The sequence below is a fragment of the Hibiscus syriacus genome, unplaced genomic scaffold, assembly GCF_006381635.1.
Source record: "Hibiscus syriacus cultivar Baekdansim isolate YM2019G1 unplaced genomic scaffold, ASM638163v2 tig00116965_pilon, whole genome shotgun sequence".
NCBI lineage: Eukaryota > Viridiplantae > Streptophyta > Magnoliopsida > Malvales > Malvaceae > Hibiscus > Hibiscus syriacus.
The window spans coordinates 1,969,342-1,992,123 of NW_024063490.1; the positions used below are offsets into that span (position 1 = coordinate 1,969,342).

The following is a 22,782-nucleotide window of genomic DNA, read 5'->3' on the forward strand; positions in this document are numbered from 1 at the left end:
TCATCCAAAACTCTACCTTATCTCATTCTTATCAAAAATCAGAAAGTTCCCTTCATTATAAATCCAGAGTCCTTGTGGACCAAACATGCTTCTCTATTCTACTCTTTATTTATTTATTATTAAGAAGCCAAAATTATTTTGACAGCAAAACGACACCTGTCATACAAGATAGTATCTGTTCAAAGATAACTCTAAATTATTTGATATTAAACACTCACACTCTAGGCATTCCTGGTGCTCGAAACTAAGTCTCAAGGAATAACAATAATTCTCTTACCACCAAAGTCGCTTGATTCGTACAAATACTTAGATGCATGAATGTACTTTAATAAGTCTAATAGTCACTTACAACCCATATATAAAGTGGTGTATGTGATAAAATATTTCAAGCAAGTGAATAATACATTTCTCCTTCCCTGTAAGTTGTTATATTTTCCACCTCTCAATAATTAAAATATCATATGAAATGACAAATATTTGAACTGAGTTTACATACTGAAAATACTCAATAAAATACTCAATAAGGATCCTACGAATGTATATATCCACTAAAAATATTAAAATAATGTTCATCGATGAAAAAAAAAATATTATCGAAACTCCTTTTAAGTTGTCATCCTACGAATGTATACATTTCTCCTCAAATTCAATTAGTCTATAACACCGACTCAATCAAGTGTAACTTTTTAGGTTTGATCCAAACGTTATGATCAAATCTAATCAGTCGTAAACTTTATCTTAAAAACCTTAAAAAAAATTATATTTCATTATCACTTGTACACTTGTAATTTGTTGATAGTTTTATCAATTTTCCATTGATATAGCTGATATGTGGAATAAGAGAACCTCGCTTGCGCGGGTTATGACTACAAATGTTGTCACAAAGTTATCTTTATTTACATAAATCAAACTAATGGATCATGTTATCATCTTCTGTTCATAAGAAATCTAAAAAGGATTATGACGAGGCCACTTGAAAACCTTGAGATGATCTCTGTTGTATCAGTTGCTCGATTATTTCTTGACCCTTTGGTGGTGCCGGCGTAGGCAGATCAGCCGGCATGGGATTAAACTGAAAATCTGGAGTCGACCAACTTTGTTGTGTTGGCTGCTCGATAAATCCTTGACGTTTCGACGGCGCTGGCTTAGGAGACGGTGGTGACCTCGGGGTCTTTCCGAGATTAAGAACAATGGATTCCAATATTTGTTTCCCAATTGTTGCTTGATGTCTCGATGGTGCTGGCTTTGGAGACGGCGATGATTTTGGGGTCTTTCCGAAATTGAAAACCGTGGAACCCCATGCAGGCTTATCATGTGTTCCTTGATGTTTCGACGGCACCGATGATGGAGACGGTGGCGATTTGCGTATCTTCTTTCCTAAGTCGGTAACCATGGAAATTAAACCATTGCATGTACTCCCCACTGCACAAAACATATGGTATTTTTCATATTAACGATTATATAGAAAAATGAAAAACTTCAATTCCACATACAGTTTTCATATTCACATTCATACGACTGTAGGGACGGATACAAAATATAATACTCGAGAGAATTAACTTATAAAATTTAAATAATTTTTTTTAAAATTATTAAATTATGCGAGAATTTAAAATCTTTAGAATAAAGATTTTACCCGAGTGAACTTGAAAACGTTTTATTATTACCTGTTGGAAAGGATCTAGCTGGGGTACAAGGTGGAAGAAGACTGAGAACAAGAAGACAAGTGGTTACGAAAATTGAAGAAATCGCCATTGTTAAACCTCTAAGTTATCAATATCTAAAATAAAAGCTATTAGATCCCATTTTATAGGGACTAAATCCCTTTGCCTTCCTCTATATATTATTATAATTAAAATCATTAGTCAGACATTGGTGGGGTCTGGTTAAATTTATAGAACCTTTGATTTTGGTCCTCGTATATAGTTTTCTTTTCTAAATAATTGCACTGTTGTTTTATAATTATTTTAATTATAAAATAATATCAATTTAATTTTAATTTGATTATTATCTACAATTATTTATTTAAATGTATTTATATATATAAATGAAATTATAAATAAATGGCTATTTGTCCCTAAAAGCTAAAAGAAATAAATTTATCAAGTAATTCTCGGTTGACGGCTTGATCAAGTCTACTATATACTGCACCTACTATCACTGAATATTTCTTCGTGTTGACACAAAATATTTAATGTAGGAACGCGTTGAACTCCGTTGAAGTTTTGATGAAAGACTTAATTTTTTCATAGTTTTATATTTCAGTTATCTTTAAAACGTATTAAATATGTGTTAACTTATCTAAGATTATAAGATATAGTATTAAATTCTAAAATAAAATTTTTGTATTTAATTTGTATTATGATCTGATATTACGATAAGATTATAATATTTTTATTTTGAGTGAGTTGTATGTTGGAAAAATAATTGAATGAATTGATTCTTCTTCTTCTTTTTTGTCGAAAAAACGGGTCTCATTACAATCGTCTTCTAAACAACAACAAAAGGTGTCATCCTACGAGGGAGAAAGAGTACCCAAATTACATTGACCATGAAACATTACATCGGGTAAAACCTTCGAAGAGATTACCTCAGGATAAACCGAGTCAAAATTCAATGTGCTAGCCGTACCGTGGGCCCATTTTACAAGCGTGTGAGCTATAGTGTTACAAGAACGACAACATAAAGATAAATGGAAACCTTGTAGAGACCGGAAATAAACTTTAAACGGCTGGAGGTAAAAACCAATGGTGAAAATTGTTAGAGTATGCCCAAAGACCAATCATATGATGATTGTAATGATACATTTTATTTACCGATGTTATTGAATAAAGGCATTGCCACTATTATTTTCTGTTATATATATGTGTTTAACATAAACTGAAAGATAATAAAGTCCATATATTAATAATAATATTATTATTAAAAGATCCCTAGTCAAGTATTATTATGGACATGGACAATAATAATACGCTTAAGACTAACATGTTATTGATTGATGACAATGAGTTGTCATTGATATAGAGATGTAAGAATTGATACATGCTTATATTGTTAGAGAACAATGTATTGGATTGACCCACCACCACCATGAGCATATGTCTTGGATTATTATGTGACAGTCATAACATTACTCATGGTGATGACTATATGCATGATCCTCAAACTTGAGATCAATGATATCCCAACATATATTGTTGTATGTTTTGATAAAGTTAAACATGCTCCGTAACTGGTTGTACTATAAAAACTGTTCTTGAATATATCTCGATATATGTAGTGGGGTGTGTATGATTAAGATAAGATTTTTCCTTCCTATATAATAGGAAATAAATCACAGGCCACTTGATTGGGTGACACTAGAAATGCATGGCTATGCTCGAATAAGTTGATATGAGATATCACACATTATTTGTTAATTATAGTCTACTCTAGATATCAAGAAACAATAGATGGGATATACAAGTGTGACTATTCCAAGACTTGTACCTATTCTAAATATAAAGGACAAAAGGATGTAATACATAAAAGAGTTAATCACGAACATGATATGTCGAATCATAATTTCTTGTAACTTAGGTGACAATGATATATTGCTAGATGTCACTCATTGTATGTAATATTAGAATTGTTCTAATAATTACTACTAACGTTACAAGAACCTACAGGGTCACACCCTTAGATTAAAATGAGCAAATATGTACAATTTGTTGTACGTTACTAAAATATATCTAGAGTTAATATATGTATATTTGATATACATATTTTTTAATTATCCCGAATATAGTAAGTAAACATTAAAATAATGTAATTTTGATTACAACTCTTTTAATAGATATTTAATTTGGAATAATTAAATAAGAGTTTAAATAAATGTTAAAAAGTGTAACTCAGAATATAAGACTTTAATGAATATTTAATTTAAATTAATTAAATAAGAATTTAATTAATTCAAAATAACCAAAAAATCCCTAATATGTTAGGGTCACTAGGATATTTATGCTGTTGCGGCCGTTGTGGGTAACTCAGACGACGACGAAATCGCTATATCGCGGTCGCGGACCATTTTTTAAAACCCTGGTCGTATAGTACCACAAAATTTTGACTATTCTATACGTTCCACAACAACATAAATGGTCGGAAGCTTTTATGATGGCTTTCTTCTTATGACTCATAATCGGAGGATTTGGTTTGTTGAAAAAAGGAAAATAGAAGGAAAAATGGATTCTTTGGGATAAAAATGGCTAAAACAAAAATGAAGAGGTAGAGGTAAAGTAAATGTGAGTGTTGTAGGTTATAAAAGGGTTACGTGTGAAATTGGCAAAAAGATAAAATGGTATTTAAAATTTAAAAATTAACGGGTTAAAGGGGATAAGGGTAGAATGGGAAAGAATGGTGATAATAAAAAAAATAGACGCTAAAGATGGAGTGGGTAAAAAGTGGGTAGAGCTCACATTTACCTTTTTACCATTAAAAAGTTACCTTTTTGTCTATTGATGCCAACATCTTGAGTAGTATTATTCATGCAAAGTATCAACAATTTGTGTTCAGTGGAGGTAGAGTTCGAAGTAGGGAAAATAAGAAAAGTTGTAGCAAAATCCTATACACAAAAATAAAAGAAATTAAAATATGAAAAAGAAATATTAATTTCAAAATTGACTTATTCAAAGTGTTAATGAGTCAAAAAGGAGGGGTTCTCTTAGTGTGATAGAAGCAATGTGGGAGCTTTGTTTTTGGAAATAATGCTTCAAACGTTATCCATTAACTTTGAATGTGCTTCCATCCTCCAAATTTTTAACAACACTACTCCATAGGGAAAAACATCAACTACTTCAAATGGTCTCGAACAACGAAATCGTAGCTTCCAGAAAATAACTTTAATTGAGATTTGAATCACAAGACTTGTTCTCCATCATGGAATTGTCGTGGCAAGATGTGTTTATCATACCACTTCTTGCTCTTGTCTTTATAGATTGAGCATTCTCATAAGAATTATTTCAAAGCTCTTCTAATTCATTGAGATCCAACATTCTTTTCTCACCAACAACATCAAGATCAAAGTTCAAATTCTTCAAAGCCCACATAGCTTTTCCATACACAACGCGATATGGAGACATACCCAATGGGGTTTTGTATGATCTCCTATAAGCTCATAAAGATTTATCAAGGCATAAAGACTAGTCCTTCCTTGAAGGAATTACGACCTTTTTCTAAAATTTTCTTTATCTCGCGGTTTTAAACTTCATCTTGACCATTTGTTTGAGGTTGATGTGTTGTAGCAATCCGATGTTTAACTCCATACCGATGTAGCGTTCGAGCCACTTGTTTTCCAATGAACTGAGAACCTTCATCTCTGATGAATGCTCGGGGTGTTTCGAAATGAGTAAAAATGTTATTGTGGAGAAACCTTAGTGCCACTTTAGCATTGTTGGTGGGAAATACTATAGTTTCCACCCATTTTGAGATGTAGTCAACAACAACCAAGGTAAAACGGTTTCCACATTATGAAGGATATGGTCCCATGAAATCCAACCCCCAAACGTCAAACAATTTAATTTTAAAAATAGGTTGCATTGGCATTTCATTGCGGCAAGAAATGTTTCCAGTTCGTTGGTAATGATCACATTGTTGAACAAAATCATTAGCATATTTGAAAAAAAAGACCAACCATATCCACATTGAATAACTTTTGTTGTTGTACACATGCCTCCAAATGATCACCATAAGGGGCATCGTTACAATGGTGTCGAATGTTCTATTGCTCACATTCGAGGATGCATCTTTTAATAATTCGTTCATTATATTACCTGATTAAGTATGACACTTCCCAATGATATACTCTAATATCTCACATGAATTTTTTCTTCCTTAGTGATTAAGGTCAGGTGGCAACATGCCACTCACTAGATAGTCCACATACCAAGGCAAAGTTATTGTGGTTGATAATCTTTTATCAGGGAAAACATCCGGAATCATTAGTATTTTTCCATCTTCACTACTTGATTCATATCGAGATAAGTGATCAACCACTTGATTCTCAGACCCTCTTTATCTTAAACTTCAATGTCAAATTCTTGGAGTAACAGCACCCATTGAATCAATCTTGGCTTAGCATCCTTCTTAGAAAATAAATGCTTCAAAGTAAATGGTCAGTGTAAACAATTTTCTTGGTTCCAACTAAGTAAGAGAGAAATTTGTCAAAAAAAAAAACACCACAACAAGCAATTCTTTTCAGTTATGGTATAATTCACTTGGGCATCATTCAACATTTTGCTAGCATAATTTTTGCATGGAAAACATTTTTCCTTCCTTTTCCCCAACACCGCTCCAGCAACATGGTCACTAGCATCACACATTAGCTTAAAGGGTAAACTCTAATTCGATGCTACTACAATAGGGCCATTGACTAGCTTTAGTTTGATTGTCTCAAAGGACTTGAGCATTTCATCATCAATAATGAGTTTCCTATTTTTCTCCAACGATGAAGACAAATTTGGGAAAAAATCTTGATAAATCTTCTATAAAACCTGCATGTCATAAGAAACTTCTGACAGATTTAACACTAGTGGGAGGTGGCAGCTTCTCAATGACTTCTACTTTAGCTTTGTCTATTTCAATGTCATGGTAAGGAATGTGATGTCCTAGCACTATACTCTCGATTACCATGAAATGGCATTTCTCTCAATTCAAAACTTAATTGGTTTCTTCTCATTTTTTCAACACAGTGGCCAAGTTGGTTAAGAATTGATCAAATTTTCCCCAAAAATAGAAAAGTCATCTATGAATACCTCTATTTAGTCTTCAATCATATCGAAGAATATCACCAACATGCATCGTTGAAATGTTGTTGGAGCATCCATAGGTCAAATGGCATTCTTATAAATGCAAAGGTACCATATGGGCAGGTAAAAGTGGTATTCTATTGATCTTCAAGGAAAATGGCTATTTGATTGTAACTGTTATACCCATCAAGAAAACAGTAAAAGGTTTTACCAGTAAGTCATTCCAACATTTAATTAATAAATGGTAGTGAGAAGTGATCCTTCCTTATGGTTTTATTTAGTTATATATAGTCCATACATATTCTCCACCAGTAGGGGTGTATGTAGTCACAAGCTCATTTTTTTTATTAGTGACCACAGTGATGCCACTTTTCTTTGGAACACATTGAACGAGGCTCACCCATTTACTGTCCAAAATAGGGTATATAATGCCAGCATCCAACCATTTAATGATATCCTTTCTAACAACTTCTTTTATGATCGAATTCAACCTTCTTTGATGCTCAATAGAACTGTTATTAGGATCCTCCAATAATATTTTTTGCATACAAAATATTGGGTTGATGCCTTTAATATCGTCGATGCTCCAAGCTATTACTCATTAATATTGCTTTCGAACAACAATCAGTTTTTATTCATGTGATGTTGCAAGCTGTGCTACCATAATGACTGGAAGAGTATCATTATCACCAAGGAATACATACTTTAAATTCCTGAGTAAGGTCTTCAAATCAAGTATGAACGACTCCTCAATGGATGGTTTAGGATCTTGAATAAGTCGATCAGGAAGTTTTAGAGACTCAAAGTATTACATGTAATTGCCTTTAACTTCCTCGTACTTGGTTAACTCCTCAATTATCACAATATTGCTAGTGGTAACATCCATGTTGTGGAATTCATCACATTGCTCCTTCTCGAAAACATTAATAACATCAATTAAATAGCATTCAACACCATCACTCATATAAGAAACATTATTCAAGACATCAAAATTAATGTGGTCATCATTTAATCACATAGTAAGCTCTCCATTTTCAACATCAATCAATGCTCAGCTAGTAGTAAGGAAAAAAGACCAAGAATAATTGGGACACCCTTATCAGCTTTGCAATCCAATATGATGAAGTCGATGAGGAAGATGAACTTGTCTACTCCAACTAGCATGTTCACAATAATGCCACTAAGATGTATGATGGATCAATCAATGAGCTGCAAAGTGACGGTTATAAGCCTTACTTCTCCGCTGCCTAATTTCCTGAAAATTGATAACGACATTAAGTTAATACTATCTCCCAAGTTGCATAGTGCCTTTACAACAAACTAATTGCCAATAATACAAGGAATAGTGAAACTCCCTAAATTTCTAAGTTTTGGTGGTAATCAACTTGTTGCCATAGCACTATATCCTTCTGTAAAAGTAAATGTTGCAAAACCACCAAGCATTCGCTTCTTGGAGAGGAATTCTCTCATGATTTTGATGTAGTTAAGATTCTACTTTAGAGCTTCAATTAATACAATATTGATTGTTAATTGGCGAAGCACATCAATGAAGGCTTTGTATTATTAGTTCTTCTTGGTCTTCTTAAATCTTTGAGAAAATGGTGGTGGAGGCCTTGGATTTTGTTGTTGTGGCATTGGGTGAATAAAAACGACATTATTTTCGGCATTATGGCTAACAATAGCCCATAATTACTATATTTACATGTTTCCCTTATTGTAACATTATCAGCGGGTGTCGTGAGATCCACTCCCATATCTTTGCCTTTCTCTTGCTATCCAAGCCTCTCGTCATTCATCTTCTTAGGCTCTTCAGCATGTTTTTCAATATTTAATCCATTCCTTATTTTAATATCCTTGCAATGTTCATTGCATTGAACTTTTCCTTGTGACTTTAGATTTTTAGTCGCTAAGTAGTGCTCCTTGCTGCCTATTACTCACAGCGTTTTCCAATTGCCCAACCTGACTTTATAATGCTCTTAATAATGTTGTTTGACTTTCCATATACTCCTTTATTAAAGCTTTAAGAGAATTAGGGTTGGAAGCTTGATTAAAATGATGTCTTTGATAATTCTGACGAGGCTATGTAGCTTGTTGTAGAGGATGATGTTAAGGCTTTGATTGTTGCTGATTGTAATGTTGGGACTGATTTTAATGTTTTTGTTGTGGATTTGTAACATTTTTTCTCCTCCAATAAAATTTTGTATGGTTACGAAAGTTGGCATTATAAGTGTTTCCATAGGAATTATCATTCATATTGTAGTTCCTCACATAGTAGACGGATTTAGGATTTTAAGGGCATCCTCATAGTTATGATCATATCCACAATAAACACATGAGAGGACTGATGATGTCTTTAACTCATACATAACCCCAAATTTTGTAACTTCTTCACCATATCCGTCAATGTTGTGATTTGGGAAGCCATGGAATTGAAAGCATCAGAATCCATTGTTGTAGCATTACGTCTGCCAAACATGTTTCTCGTATTGGGGTATTGATAATCATTGTTTGATATTCTTTCCATAATATCATAAGTCTCATTAAATGTCTTGTCCAAAAATGCTTCATTTGCTGAAGCATCAACAACCATTCGAGTCTGCATGTTCAACCCATTATAGAACATTTCATATTGCGTCCAATGTGGGAATTTGTGCATTGGGCATTTTTGCAACAATTCCTTAAAAAGTTCCCAAGCCTCATGCAAACTTTCATCCACTAACTTCAAGAAGGAAGTGAGGTCATTTCGAAGTTTGGAATTCATATTAGGTAGGTTAAATCGTAGCAAGAACTTTTGTGCTAGCTCATTCCAGTATGTTATAACACAAGGAGGCAGTGATGTCAACCAAGCTCTTTGCAATGAATAAGGAAAAAAATTTAGTTGTAGTGCTTCCTCGAGGACTCCTTACATAACAAAGGAGTCCCAAACCTCCATAAATGTACGAAGGTGTGCTCTAGGACCTTCAATGAATGAACCACTATATTATCCATGGACTGCATCATTTGAAACATCATTGGTTTCAGCTCAAAATTGGTAGCATGAATGGTTGGTTGCATAATGCCAGGATGTAAATCATCTAAAGTTGGCACAACAAATTCACATATAGGTCGATTACGGCCATCCGTGTTGTAAAATTATTGTTGTTCAACTCTATTGCAAACCGGTAATTCTCTTTCATTAGCATGTGGTAATGGCGGTAAAGCATTAGTGATCGGGAGAACAATATTTCAGTATAGAGAGATCTAACTGACTAGTTGTCGTAACATACTTGGTAAATTTGCATCAATGGGTATAGAAATATAGCATTGTTATGTGTTTTTGGGTGGAGCCATCGAGAGAGAAAAACTTGCTAAGGTAATGCTAGACTCGTCGATCTTATTTTTATGGCATTATTAATTGCATGATTGAGTTTAACAACACCATAATCTTTACTTGAGTCGATCTACTTCTTTCATTGTCACTGTTGTGATTCCTTTCATCCCTTCATATCTTTATTTGTATGTTTATTTTAGCTATTATATTATTATTGCTTTGTTCCCAACATCACATACACAATTCATTTATTTTGCTTACTTAGTTATATAGCAATTCTTTGAGTAATACTAGTCTCTATTGATATGATACTCGATGCATTAATTCTCATCCACGTTATAACTTGATATGATGGTGTATGCTTTCACTTTTACTAATTCATTATTTGAAGCATCATTCATCTTAATCTTATTATACTCCAAGAAGCCATCCACGAATCAGAACCAAGAATGCCCAGTAGTATTATCCACAAATGTATCAATATATGATATAGGAAAATTGTCCTTGGGACTTGCGTTATTTAGATCATTATAGTCCACACAATTTGCACATGGACTATATTGGTCACTTGGAGAAATCCCATATCAATTTGCTTGTTTACTTTTTTTTTATCTTCAATAACATATCTAGCCTCATTCTCATAACCTTCTACTACACGGGTTTGCATTCAGACTTTATAGAAAGCTTATGCACTACTATATATGTATCCAAACCCTAATATATCTTAATAATACTAGGAAAAAGATGTCCCTAAACTCTTGAAGAAAAAATATCAAATCTTGTCTCATCTTAAATGACAAAATAATGCCAATCTTTACTTCCCTTCTTTCATCATCACTCCCCAAATTAATGATATCGATTTATTTTTTATGAGGCATACTTTGTTTATCTTTATTTTGCACTAACCTTAAAAATTCGGTTGGAACATCACATTCTGCCTCATTTTCATACTTGTTAATTTCTTCTAAACATATAAGTCGTTTATGATTTAACTAATGATTAAATTTAGGAACATTTGTGCTATTAATATCTGGACACATGGGAAGGAAATATGGATCAATATATATACCTTGGAAGAGAAACTAAATGAGCAAAAGAAACAAAACCTAAAAGAAATGAAGAAAAATAAATAAATGCGAGAAAATGATTGCAACTTCATAAATGATTGAAAACATATTTTATTGAAAAGAAGTAAGTGAAATCAACATGTCCTCCCTTATAAAATATCATTTAATGCTTGTGGGAATAAGAAAAAGGGTTAGTTTCGAGCATTACTCTGGGTTATGCCTAAAAACTACAGGGAGATCCACTATATTCTAGTTGTTGTTGGTAATGCTCAATCCCACATAGTGTTGGAAACACTATTGGGAATGGTATTTAAGGCTTGACATTCCACTTCCTTGTTGAGTGATAGAGAACAAGGGGGGATCTCGCGCACCGCCGCCGCCGTCCGTCCGTCCGTCTCGTCTCGGCTCGGCACGGCACGGCACGGCTCGGCTCGGCTCGGCTCGGCTCGTGGTCGTGGTCGTGGTCGTGGTCGTGGTCGAGGTCGAGGTCGAGGTCGAGGTCGAGGTCGTGGGCGTGGTCGTGGTCGTGGTCGAGGTCGAGGTCGTGGTCGAGGTCGAGGTCGAGGTCGAGGTCGAGGTCGAGGTCGAGGTCGAGGTCGAGGTCGTGGTCGAGGTCGAGGTCGAGGTCGTGGTCGTGGTCGAGGTCGAGGTCGTGGTCGAGGTCGAGGTCGAGGTCGAGGTCGAGGTCGAGGTCGAGGTCGAGGTCGAGGTCGAGGTCGAGGTCGAGGTCGAGGTCGAGGTCGAGGTCGTGGTCGTGGTCGTGGTCGTGGTCGTACGTGTCTTCGACACGTCCGCGCGGATACAGCTGAATTATTTTTTATCAGAAATTAAACAGTTTATTCCTAAATTAAATCAGAAACGTTAAGATGTACCTGGACTGATTTACAGCTTTGTACAGAGGAGACAAGCTGTTAATATCAGGAGTTACAGGAGTTATTTGATTTAATTCCAGGGGTTACATGATATAATTTCGGGAGTTATAACAGCGGAATAATGATACAATGAACCTGGACTATTTCTGAGTCAGGTTCATCTAGACGTTTCAGCTGTTACAAATAAGAGGTTTAATCCTGAAATTTTATGGATGATTTTAACCCTATTTCTAGCCTATAAATAGAGAGCTATATTCAGCTTCTCAACTCACTCCAAAACATTCACAATTCACTTACAAAGTGTTTTCTAAAGTTCTCTCTGTGAGTTCTCTCTGAGTGCTTTCCGATCAGAAGTGCAATACCACCAGCAGTCCACTCCGGTTTCGGGTGTACGGAATTCGGAGCGACCGTGTTAACCTCGGGGGACGGTCCGCCTACTGCAGCGATTACACACATCGAGGCGAATTCGTTTCTAAGGCAGTGGTTCTTACCACGACACGATTTACGAATCTGTTCTTCTTAATTACTGTTTATATTTTCAGTCAGTGCTAAAGGTGTAGTTTTGCAGTTCATATATCCAACAATTTAGAAACGAATTCCATAAACTGCAATCATGTCGACACCTTTGAGCAAACTCATTCCCGATCTTTCCAAGCTCGATGCACTTGATGGAAAGAACTATAGAAGGTGGTCCCAAAGAATTCTGATATTCTTCGAGCAACTTGATCTTGATTACGTGTTGCTCAAGCCACCACCTACCATGCCGCCAACCCCAGCTGTCGGTAATGATGCGGATGCGATCCTCAATGATGATGCCTTAGCAACTGCCGCCGCCGCTCTCGCTACCTACGAGAAATTCGAGAAGGATAACAAGACGGTACGAGGACATCTGCTCAGCCACATGTCAAATAAACTATTTGATATGTTCCTTAGAGAAAAGAGTGCCAAAGCAATATGGGACACTCTCGACAAGAAGTATGGTGCGGATGATGCGGGGATCAAGAAGTACGTTGTCGGCGAATGGCTCAAATTCCAGATGACAGACGACAAGCCAATAATGGATCAAGTCCATGACTATGAGAACTTAGTCGCTGACATCATCGCTGAAGGGATGCAAATGTGTGAGGTGCTGCAAGCCAATGTACTCATTGAGAAGCTGCCCAAGTCCTGGTCCGATTACCGCAACTCTCTTAAGCATAAGAAGAGAGACATTTCGCTTGAAGAACTTGTGGGCCATATGAAGATTGAAAAAGCCAACCGTTTAAAAGATAAGCTTACTAATTCTATGAGTAATTTATCTTTTAGAGCTAACTTGGTTGAGTCCAAATTTAAGAAGATCATGAAACGTGGGAATCAAGACAAAAAGACGAAACCACAGAAGGCTACCAACTTCAAGAAGTCAGGAAAGGCCAAACCGGAAGGAAAGACGTTCAAGTGTTATGTCTGCGGTTTACCTGGCCACAAGGCTTACCAATGCCAACACCGCTCAGACCGCCAGAATGACAACAAGCCACAGATGCACGTTGTAGAAGAAGATGATGAGATCATTATTGCGGTGGTCTCAGAAGTTAATCTGGTGGAGAACAGTTCAGAATGGGTAGTTGACACTGGCGCTTCGAAGCATTTCTACGCAAGGAAGGAGTTTTTCATTGAGTTCGAGGATGGAAACACTGGTGAACGTGTGTACATGGGGAACTCTAGCAGCTCTGAAGTGCTAGGCAAAGGCAAGGTTTTACTCAAGCTGACTTCTGGTAAAACTCTGGCTTTAAATAATGTTCTGTATGTACCTGCCTTGCGTAGAAATTTGATAAGTGGTGGGCTTCTGAATAAGGCAGGCATTAAGTTAGTTTTTGAGGCAGATAAACTTGTACTTTCCCGAAATGGTGATTATGTGGGGAAAGGGTTTTTAAGCAATGGTTTATTTGTCATAGAAACTCAATTTAATGAAAATAAAGCTACCTCTTCTGCTTATATTGTTGAATCCATTGATATGTGGCATGCAAGATTAAGACACGTGAATATTCATGCTTTAAAGAAATTAATGAATATGAATGTTCTGCCTAAACTAGACACAACTAGCTTTAACAAATGTGAGATTTGTGTAAAATCTAAGCATACTAGACCTCACTTTAAGACTGTTTCTAATAGAAAGACTGAACTGTTAGAACTCATTCATACTGATCTAGCAGATTTTAGAAACACTGAAAGTAAAGGAGGAAAACACTACTACATAACTTTTGTAGATGATTATTCAAGATATACAAAAGTTTATCTCCTAAGAACTAAAGATAAAGCTGAAAACTTCTTTATTATTTATAAGGCAGAAGTTGAAAATCAGTTAGATAGGAGAATCAAACGAGTTAGATCTGATAGAGGTGGTGAATATGGATCTAATTTCTTAAAAGATATTTGTGAAAAGAATGGCATAATTCATGAAACATCAGCCCCCTATTTTCCTCAACAGAATGGTATGGCCGAAAGGAAAAATAGAACTTTAAAAGAGATGATGAATTCTTTACTAATAAGTTCCGGGTTATCTGATAACATGTGGGGGGAGGCCATTCTATCGGCAACTCATATCTTGAACCGAGTTCCTCATAAGAAATTAGATTCTACCCCATATGAATTGTGGAAAGGATACGCTCCTAATTTACAATACTTGAAAGTGTGGGGGTGTCTGGCCAAAGTGGGCTTGCCAGACTTTAAGAAGTCCACCATCGGACCTAAAACCGTTGATGCAGTGTTTATAAGGTATGCTACGAATAGTGCTGCATACAGATTCATGCTTTTACAAGATTATTCTATTTGTGAATCAAGAGATGTTGTTTTCTTTGAAAATACTTTTCCTTTAAAGGAACCGAGAATAAATATTGAAACACAAATAGAATATATTCCATCAACTTCTTCTAGTAAACCTGCTAGGTCTTCTGAACAAATTGATTTTGAGCCTAGAAGAAGTAAAAGGCAAAGAGTTGAAACCTCTTTTGGACCAAACTTTATTACTTCCTTTATTTCTGAGATAAATGATTTAGACTTCATTTCAGATCCTATAGCTCAAATTTTTCTATTAGATGAGGATCCTAAAACTTTTGAAGAAGCTATAAGATCTATCGATGCTAGTTTTTGGAAAAGCGCTGTTAATGATGAACTAGAATCGATAATGTCTAATCATACTTGGGAATTAGTTGACTTGCCAAAGGGATTCAAACCAATCTCCAACAAATGGGTCTTCCGGAAGAAACTAAGGCCAGATGGTTCGATTCAGCGGTACAAGGCAAGGTTAGTCGTCAAAGGGTTCACTCAAAGGTTTGGTTTAGACTACTTTGATACATACTCTCCCGTTACAAAAATCTCAACGATTCGTGCATTATTTGCACTAGCCTCTATTCATAAGTTGCAGGTACATCAAATGGATGTTAAGACTGCTTTCTTGAATGGGGATCTAGATGAGGAGATTTACATGGAGAAGCCACTAGGTTTTGAGGCACCTGGTATGGAAGGCAAAGTTTGTAGACTCAAAAAGTCACTCTATGGACTTAAGCAGGCTCCTAAACAGTGGTATGAGAAATTTCATAAAACTATTCTTAGTTTTGGTTTTGTTGTGAATGGTTCGGATGCTTGTGTGTATTCGAAGATGTTTAAAACTGAATGTGTTATCATAAGTCTTTATGTTGACGACATGTTGATTTTCAGTTCTAACATTGAGTCCATTAACAAAGTTAAAAATTTCTTGTCCACTAAGTTTGAGATGACAGATTTGGGAGAAGTAGATGTAATCTTAGGAGTCAAAGTTACCAAAATTGAGAAGGGATTTTCTTTATGTCAAGCACATTATATAGAAAAAGTGCTAAAGAAATTTGACAGTTTTGATGTCGTCCCTGTTCGAACTCCTTATGACCCTAGCATACATCTAGTTAAGAATAAAGGAAGTAGTGTTTCCCAAACTGAATATGCTAAATTAATCGGAAGTTTAATGTTCTTAATGAACTATACTTGGCCTGATATTGCTTATGCTGTGAGTAGACTAAGTAGATATACTCATAATCCGAGTGGTGAGCACTGGATTGCGCTTAAACGCTTACTGAAGTATCTTAAGGGTACTGTGAATTGGAAACTTGAGTTTGTTGGCTTTCCTGCGGTATTGGAAGGATATTGGGATGCTAACTGGGTTTCTGATAATGATGAGGTAAGCTCTACGAGCGGGTATGTTTTTACTTTGGGTGGAGCAGCGATCTCGTGGAAATCATCAAAGCAGACTTGTATTGCTCGTTCTACCATGGAGTCAGAGTTTATAGCTCTTGACCTAGCTGGGCAAGAAGCCGAGTGGCTCAGAAGCTTGTTAGCAGATATTCCGTTGTGGGGAAGACCGACTCCTCCAGTTTCATTGTTGTGTGATTCACAAGCTGCAATATGTGTGGCTAAGAACCAAGCTTACAATGGTAAGAAAAGACACATTCGCATAAGACATGAATCAGTTAGACACTTGATAAAGAATGGAGTGCTCTCTTTAGAGTATGTGAAGTCGGAAAGGAACCTAGCAGATCCACTTACCAAAGGGTTAAGTCGGAAGCTGGTCCTAGATTCGTCGAGGGGGATGGGTCTAAAGCCCATTGGTTGAGGAATTCATGGTGGATACCCAACTTAGTTATCTAAGTTCCATGTGGTCAAACGAAACCATGGAAAGACTCATAGTGCACATTCCTACTGCCTATCCCTATGATGAATAATGTGCATGCCCAGGACGAGCTTAATTGCTCTTAATAAATTCATAGCCCAGGCTTTGGGTGGTCTTAGTGAGAAAGACTTGATGAATTTACCGATTTTGGCTGAATATCTATTCTTAATAAGTTCATAACCCAGAGTGAGTGGGTAGGAAATGATGAACTTACTGACAGAAAGGTTGAGTTTGTTAAACTCTTAATAAATTCAAATCCAAGTATTTGGATGGTTCTAGTGAGAAGGACTTATTGAATTTACCGATAAATGAGGTTGAATATTTATTCTTAATGACTTCTTAGCCCAGAGTTTGGGTGGTTCAGTTATAATGAACTTGAAAAAAGTCACCATACCCTTTGTGAGCTATTATAAAAGCTCTTAATTATTTCATATTCCTTTTTAAAGGGTGGTTTATGTTGAGATAAACTTGATGAAATAACCTATGTAAGTGAGAAGGGTTAGCCGCCTTCTATGAAAAATGTTGGGCTATTTTTCTAGCACACTTACTAGAATCCTGAGGTAAGATGGCCAAATATATACTTTTGTATATATATATCTTACACATCGAGGACTTAGGTGGATGAAGGGGTTAGTTGTGTGTTATGAGTTTACCCTGATCTTAGAAAGTTCCAGACTAGTTTCACTTATCTAAGAGAAGGATTGCTCATCATCACTATGTACTAGTTCCAGATATGTTCACTAGTGCTTAAGCAACTAATCTCGCTATTACTCTTCTGGAAAGCTTGTTTTTGAGTTTCAGAAGATTTCTTTCGCATTAGTGGGGGAATGTTGGTAATGCTCAATCCCACATAGTGTTGGAAACACTATTGGGAATGGTATTTAAGGCTTGACATTCCACTTCCTTGTTGAGTGATAGAGAACAAGGGGGCCTCTCGCGCACCGCCGCCACTGTCCGTCCGTCTCGTCTCGGCTCGGCACGGCACGGCACGGCACGGCTTGGCTCGGCTCGGCTCGTGGTCGTGGTCGTGGTCGAGGTCGAGGTCGAGGTCGTGGTCGTGGTCGTGGTCGTGGTCGTGGTAATACGTGTCTTCGACACGTCCGCGCGGATACTATCTTTTTAGAGAAAATTCTTGAGGAATTTCTCTTTGAAAGAAACAAATGGAAAATGTGAAAGATATCAGCTTATATTATAGGCTGCTGAGGACTGTTTGAATTTCAAATAATAACACCTGAATTATTTTTTATCAGAAATTAAACAGTTTATTCCTAAATTAAATCAGAAACGTTAAGATGTACCTGGACTGATTTACAGCTTTGTACAGAGGAGACAAGCTGTTAATATCAGGAGTTACAGGAGTTATTTGATTTAATTCCAGGGGTTACATGATATAATTTCGGGAGTTATAATAGCTGAATAATGATACAATGAACCTGGACTATTTCTGAGTCAGGTTCGTCTAGACGTTTCAGCTGTTACAAATAAGAGGTTTAATCCTGAAATTTTATGGATGATTTTAACCCTATTTCTAGCCTATAAATAGAGAGCTATATTCAGCTTCTCAACTCACTCCAAAACATTCACAATTCACTTACAAAGTGTTTTCTAAAGTTCTCTCTGTGAGTTCTCTCTGAGTGCTTTCCGATCAGAAGTGCAATACCACCAGCAGTCCACTCCGGTTTCGGGTGTACGGAATTCGGATCGACCGTGTTAACCTCGGGGGACGGTCCGCCTACTGCAGGGATTACACACATCGAGGCGAATTCGTTTCTAAGGTAGTGGTTCTTACCACGACACGGTTTACGAATCTGTTCTTCTTAATTACTGTTTATATTTTCAGTCAGTGCTAACGGTGTAGTTTTGCAGTTCATATATCCAACAATTTAGAAACGAATTCCATAAACTGCAATCATGTCGACACCTTTGAGCAAACTCATTCCCGATCTTTCCAAGCTCGATGCACTTGATGGAAAGAACTATAGAAGGTGGTCCCAAAGAATTCTGATATTCTTCGAGCAACTTGATCTTGATTACGTGTTGCTCAAGCCACCACCTACCATGCCGCCAACCCCAGCTGTCGGTAATGATGCGGATGCGATCCTCAATGATGATGCCTTAGCAACTGCCGCCGCCGCTCTCGCTACCTACGAGAAATTCGAGAAGGATAACAAGACGGTACGAGGACATCTGCTCAGCCACATGTCAAATAAACTATTTGATATGTTCCTTAGAGAAAAGAGTGCCAAAGCAATATGGGACACTCTCGACAAGAAGTATGGTGTGGATGATGCGGGGATCAAGAAGTACGTTATCGGTGAATGGCTCAAATTCCAGATGACAGACGACAAGCCAATAATGGATCAAGTCCATGACTATGAGAACTTAGTCGCTGACATCATCGCTGAAGGGATGCAAATGTGTGAGGTGGTTCAAGCCAATGTACTCATTGAGAAGCTGCCCAAGTCCTGGTCCGATTACCGTAACTCTCTTAAGCATAAGAAGAGAGACATTTCGCTTGAAGAACTTGTGGGCCATATGAAGATTGAAGAAGCCAACCGTTTAAAAGATAAGCTTACTAATTCTATGAGTAATTTATCTTTTAGAGCTAACTTGGTTGAGTCCAAATTTAAGAAGATCATGAAACGTGGGAATCAAGACAAAAAGACGAAACCACAGAAGGCTACCAACTTCAAGAAGTCAGGAAAGGCCAAACCGGAAGGAAAGACGTTCAAGTGTTATGTCTGCGGTTTACCTGGCCACAAGGCTTACCAATTCCAACACCGCTCAGACCGCCAGAATGACAACAAGCCACAGATGCACGTTGTAGAAGAAGATGATGAGATCATTGCTGCGGTGGTCTCAGAAGTTAATCTGGTGGAGAACAGTTCAGAATGGGTAGTTGACACTGGCGCTTCGAAGCATTTCTGTGCAAGGAAGGAGTTTTTCATCGAGTTCGAGGATGGAAACACTGGTGAACGTGTGTACATGGGGAACTCTAGCAGCTCTGAAGTGCTAGGCAAAGGCAAGGTTTTACTCAAGCTGACTTCTGGTAAAACTCTGGCTTTAAATAATGTTCTGTATGTACCTGCCTTGAGTAGAAATTTGATAAGTGGTGGGCTTCTGAATAAGGCAGGCATTAAGTTAGTTTTTGAGGCAGATAAACTTGTACTTTCCTGAAATGGTGATTATGTGGGGAAAGGGTTTTTAAGCAATGGTTTATTTGTCATAGAAACTCAATTTAATGAAAATAAAGCTACCTCTTCTGCTTATATTGTTGAATCTATTGATATGTGGCATGCAAGATTAGGACACGTGAATATTCATGCTTTAAAGAAATTAATGAATATGAATGTTCTTCCTAAACTAGACACAACTAGCTTTAACAAATGTGAGATTTGTGTAAAAGCTAAGCATACTAGACCTCACTTTAAGACTGTTTCTAATAGAAAGACTGAACTGTTAGAACTCATTCATACTGATCTTGCAGATTTTAGAAACACTGAAAGTAAAGGAGGAAAACACTACTACATAACTTTTGTAGATGATTATTCAAGATATACAAAAGTTTATCTCCTAAGAACTAAAGATGAAGCTGAAAACTTCTTTATTATTTATAAGGCATAAGTTGAAAATCAGTTAGATAGGAGAATCAAACGAGTTAGATCTGATAGAGGTGGTGAATATGGATCTAATTTCTTAAAAGATATTTGTGAAAAGAATGGCATAATTCATGAAATATCAGCCCCCTATTTTCCTCAATAGAATGGTATAGCCGAAAGGAAAAATAGAACTTTAAAAGAGATGATGAATTCTTTACTAATAAGTTCCGGGTTATCTGATAACATGTGGGGGGAGGCCATTCTATCGGCAACTCATATCTTGAACCGAGTTCCTCATAAGAAATTAGATTCTACCCCATATGAATTGTGGAAAGGATACGCTCCTAATTTACAATACCTGAAAGTGTGGGGGTGTCTGGCTAAAGTGGGCTTGCCAGACTTTAAGAAGTCCACCATCGGACCTAAAACCGTTGATGCAGTGTTTATAGGGTATGCTACGAATAGTGCTGCATACAGATTCATGCTTTTACAAGATTATTCTATTTGTGAATCAAGAGATGTTGTTTTCTTTGAAAATACTTTTCCTTTAAAGGAACCGAGAATAAATATTGAAACACAAATAGAATATATTCCATCAACTTCTTCTAGTAAACCTGCTAGGTCTTCTGAACAAATTGATTTTGAGCCTAGAAGAAGTAAAAGGCAAAGAGTTGAAACCTCTTTTGGACCAAACTTTATTACTTCCTTTATTTCTGAGATAAATGATTTAGACTTCATTTCAGATCCTATAGCTCAAATTTTTCTATTAGATGAGGATCCTAAAACTTTTGAAGAAGCTATAAGATCTATCGATGCTAGTTTTTGGAAAAGCGTTGTTAATGATCAACTAGAATCGATAATGTCTAATCATACTTGGGAATTAGTTGACTTGCCAAAGGGATTCAAACCAATCTCCAACAAATGGGTCTTCCGGAAGAAACTAAGGCCAGATGGTTCGATTCAGCGGTACAAGGCAAGGTTAGTCGTCAAAGGGTTCACTCAAAGGTTTGGTTTAGACTACTTTGATACATACTCTCCCGTTACAAAAATATCAACGATTCGTGCATTATTTGCACTAGCCTCTATTCATAAGTTGCAGGTACATCAAATGGATGTTAAGACTCCTTTCTTGAATAGGGATCTAGATGAGGAGATTTACATGGAGAAGCCACTAGGTTTTGAGGCACCTGGTATGGAAGGCAAAGTTTGTAGACTCAAAAAGTCACTCTATGGACTTAAGCAGGCTCCTAAACAGTGGTATGAGAAATTTCATAAAACTATTCTTAGTTTTGGTTTTGTTGTGAATGGTTCGGATGCTTGTGTGTATTCGAAGATGTTTGAAACTGATTGTGTTATCATAAGTCTTTATGTTGACGACATGTTGATTTTCAGTTCTAACATTGAGTCCATTAACAAAGTTAAAAATTTCTTGTCCACTAAGTTTGAGATGACAGATTTGGGAGAAGTAGATGTAATCTTAGGAGTCAAAGTTACCAAAATTGAGAAGGGATTTTCTTTATGTCAAGCACATTATATAGAAAAAGTGCTAAAGAAATTTGACAGTTTTGATGTCGTCCCTGTTCGAACTCCTTATGACCCTAGCATACATCTAGTTAAGAATAAAGGAAGTAGTGTTTCCCAAACTGAATATGCTAAATTAATCGGAAGTTTAATGTTCTTAATGAACTATACTCGGCCTGATATTGCTTATGCTGTGAGTAGACTAAGTAGATATACTCATAATCCGAGTGGTGAGCACTGGATTGCGCTTAAACGCTTACTGAAGTATCTTAAGGGTACTGTGAATTGGAAACTTGAGTTTGTTGGCTTTCCTGCGGTATTGGAAGGATATTGGGATGCTAACTGGGTTTCTGATAATGATGAGGTAAGCTCTACGAGCGGGTATGTTTTTACTTTGGGTGGAGCAGCGATCTCGTGGAAATCATCAAAGCAGACTTGTATTGCTCGTTCTACCATGGAGTCAGAGTTTATAGCTCTTGACCTAGCTGGGCAAGAAGCCGAGTGGCTCAGAAGCTTGTTAGCAGATATTCCGTTGTGGGGAAGACCGACTCCTCCAGTTTCATTGTTGTGTGATTCACAAGCTGCAATATGTGTGGCTAAGAACCAAGCTTACAATGGTAAGAAAAGACACATTCGCATAAGACATGAATCAGTTAGACACTTGATAAAGAATGGAGTGCTCTCTTTAGAGTATGTGAAGTCGGAAAGGAACCTAGTAGATCCACTTACCAAAGGGTTAAGTCGGAAGCTGGTCCTAGATTTGTCGAGGGGGATGGGTCTAAAGCCCATTGGTTGAGGAATTCATGGTGGATACCCAACTTAGTTATCTAAGTTCCATGTGGTCAAACGAAACCATGGAAAGACTCATAGTGCACATTCCTACTGCCTATCCCTATGATGAATAATGTGCATGCCCAGGACGAGCTTAATTGCTCTTAATAAATTCATAGCCCAGG

At 36.7% G+C, this 22,782-nt stretch overlaps 1 non-coding gene across 1 annotated transcript; it reads left to right on the top strand.

Moving 5' to 3' along the window:
* Positions 1 to 9,427: 9,427 nt before the first annotated feature.
* LOC120191344 lies at positions 9,428 to 9,534 on the top strand. The gene has a single exon (XR_005522685.1). It is a non-coding gene; the product is annotated as a small nucleolar RNA R71 (small nucleolar RNA).
* The last annotated feature ends 13,248 nt before the right edge of the window (positions 9,535 to 22,782 follow it).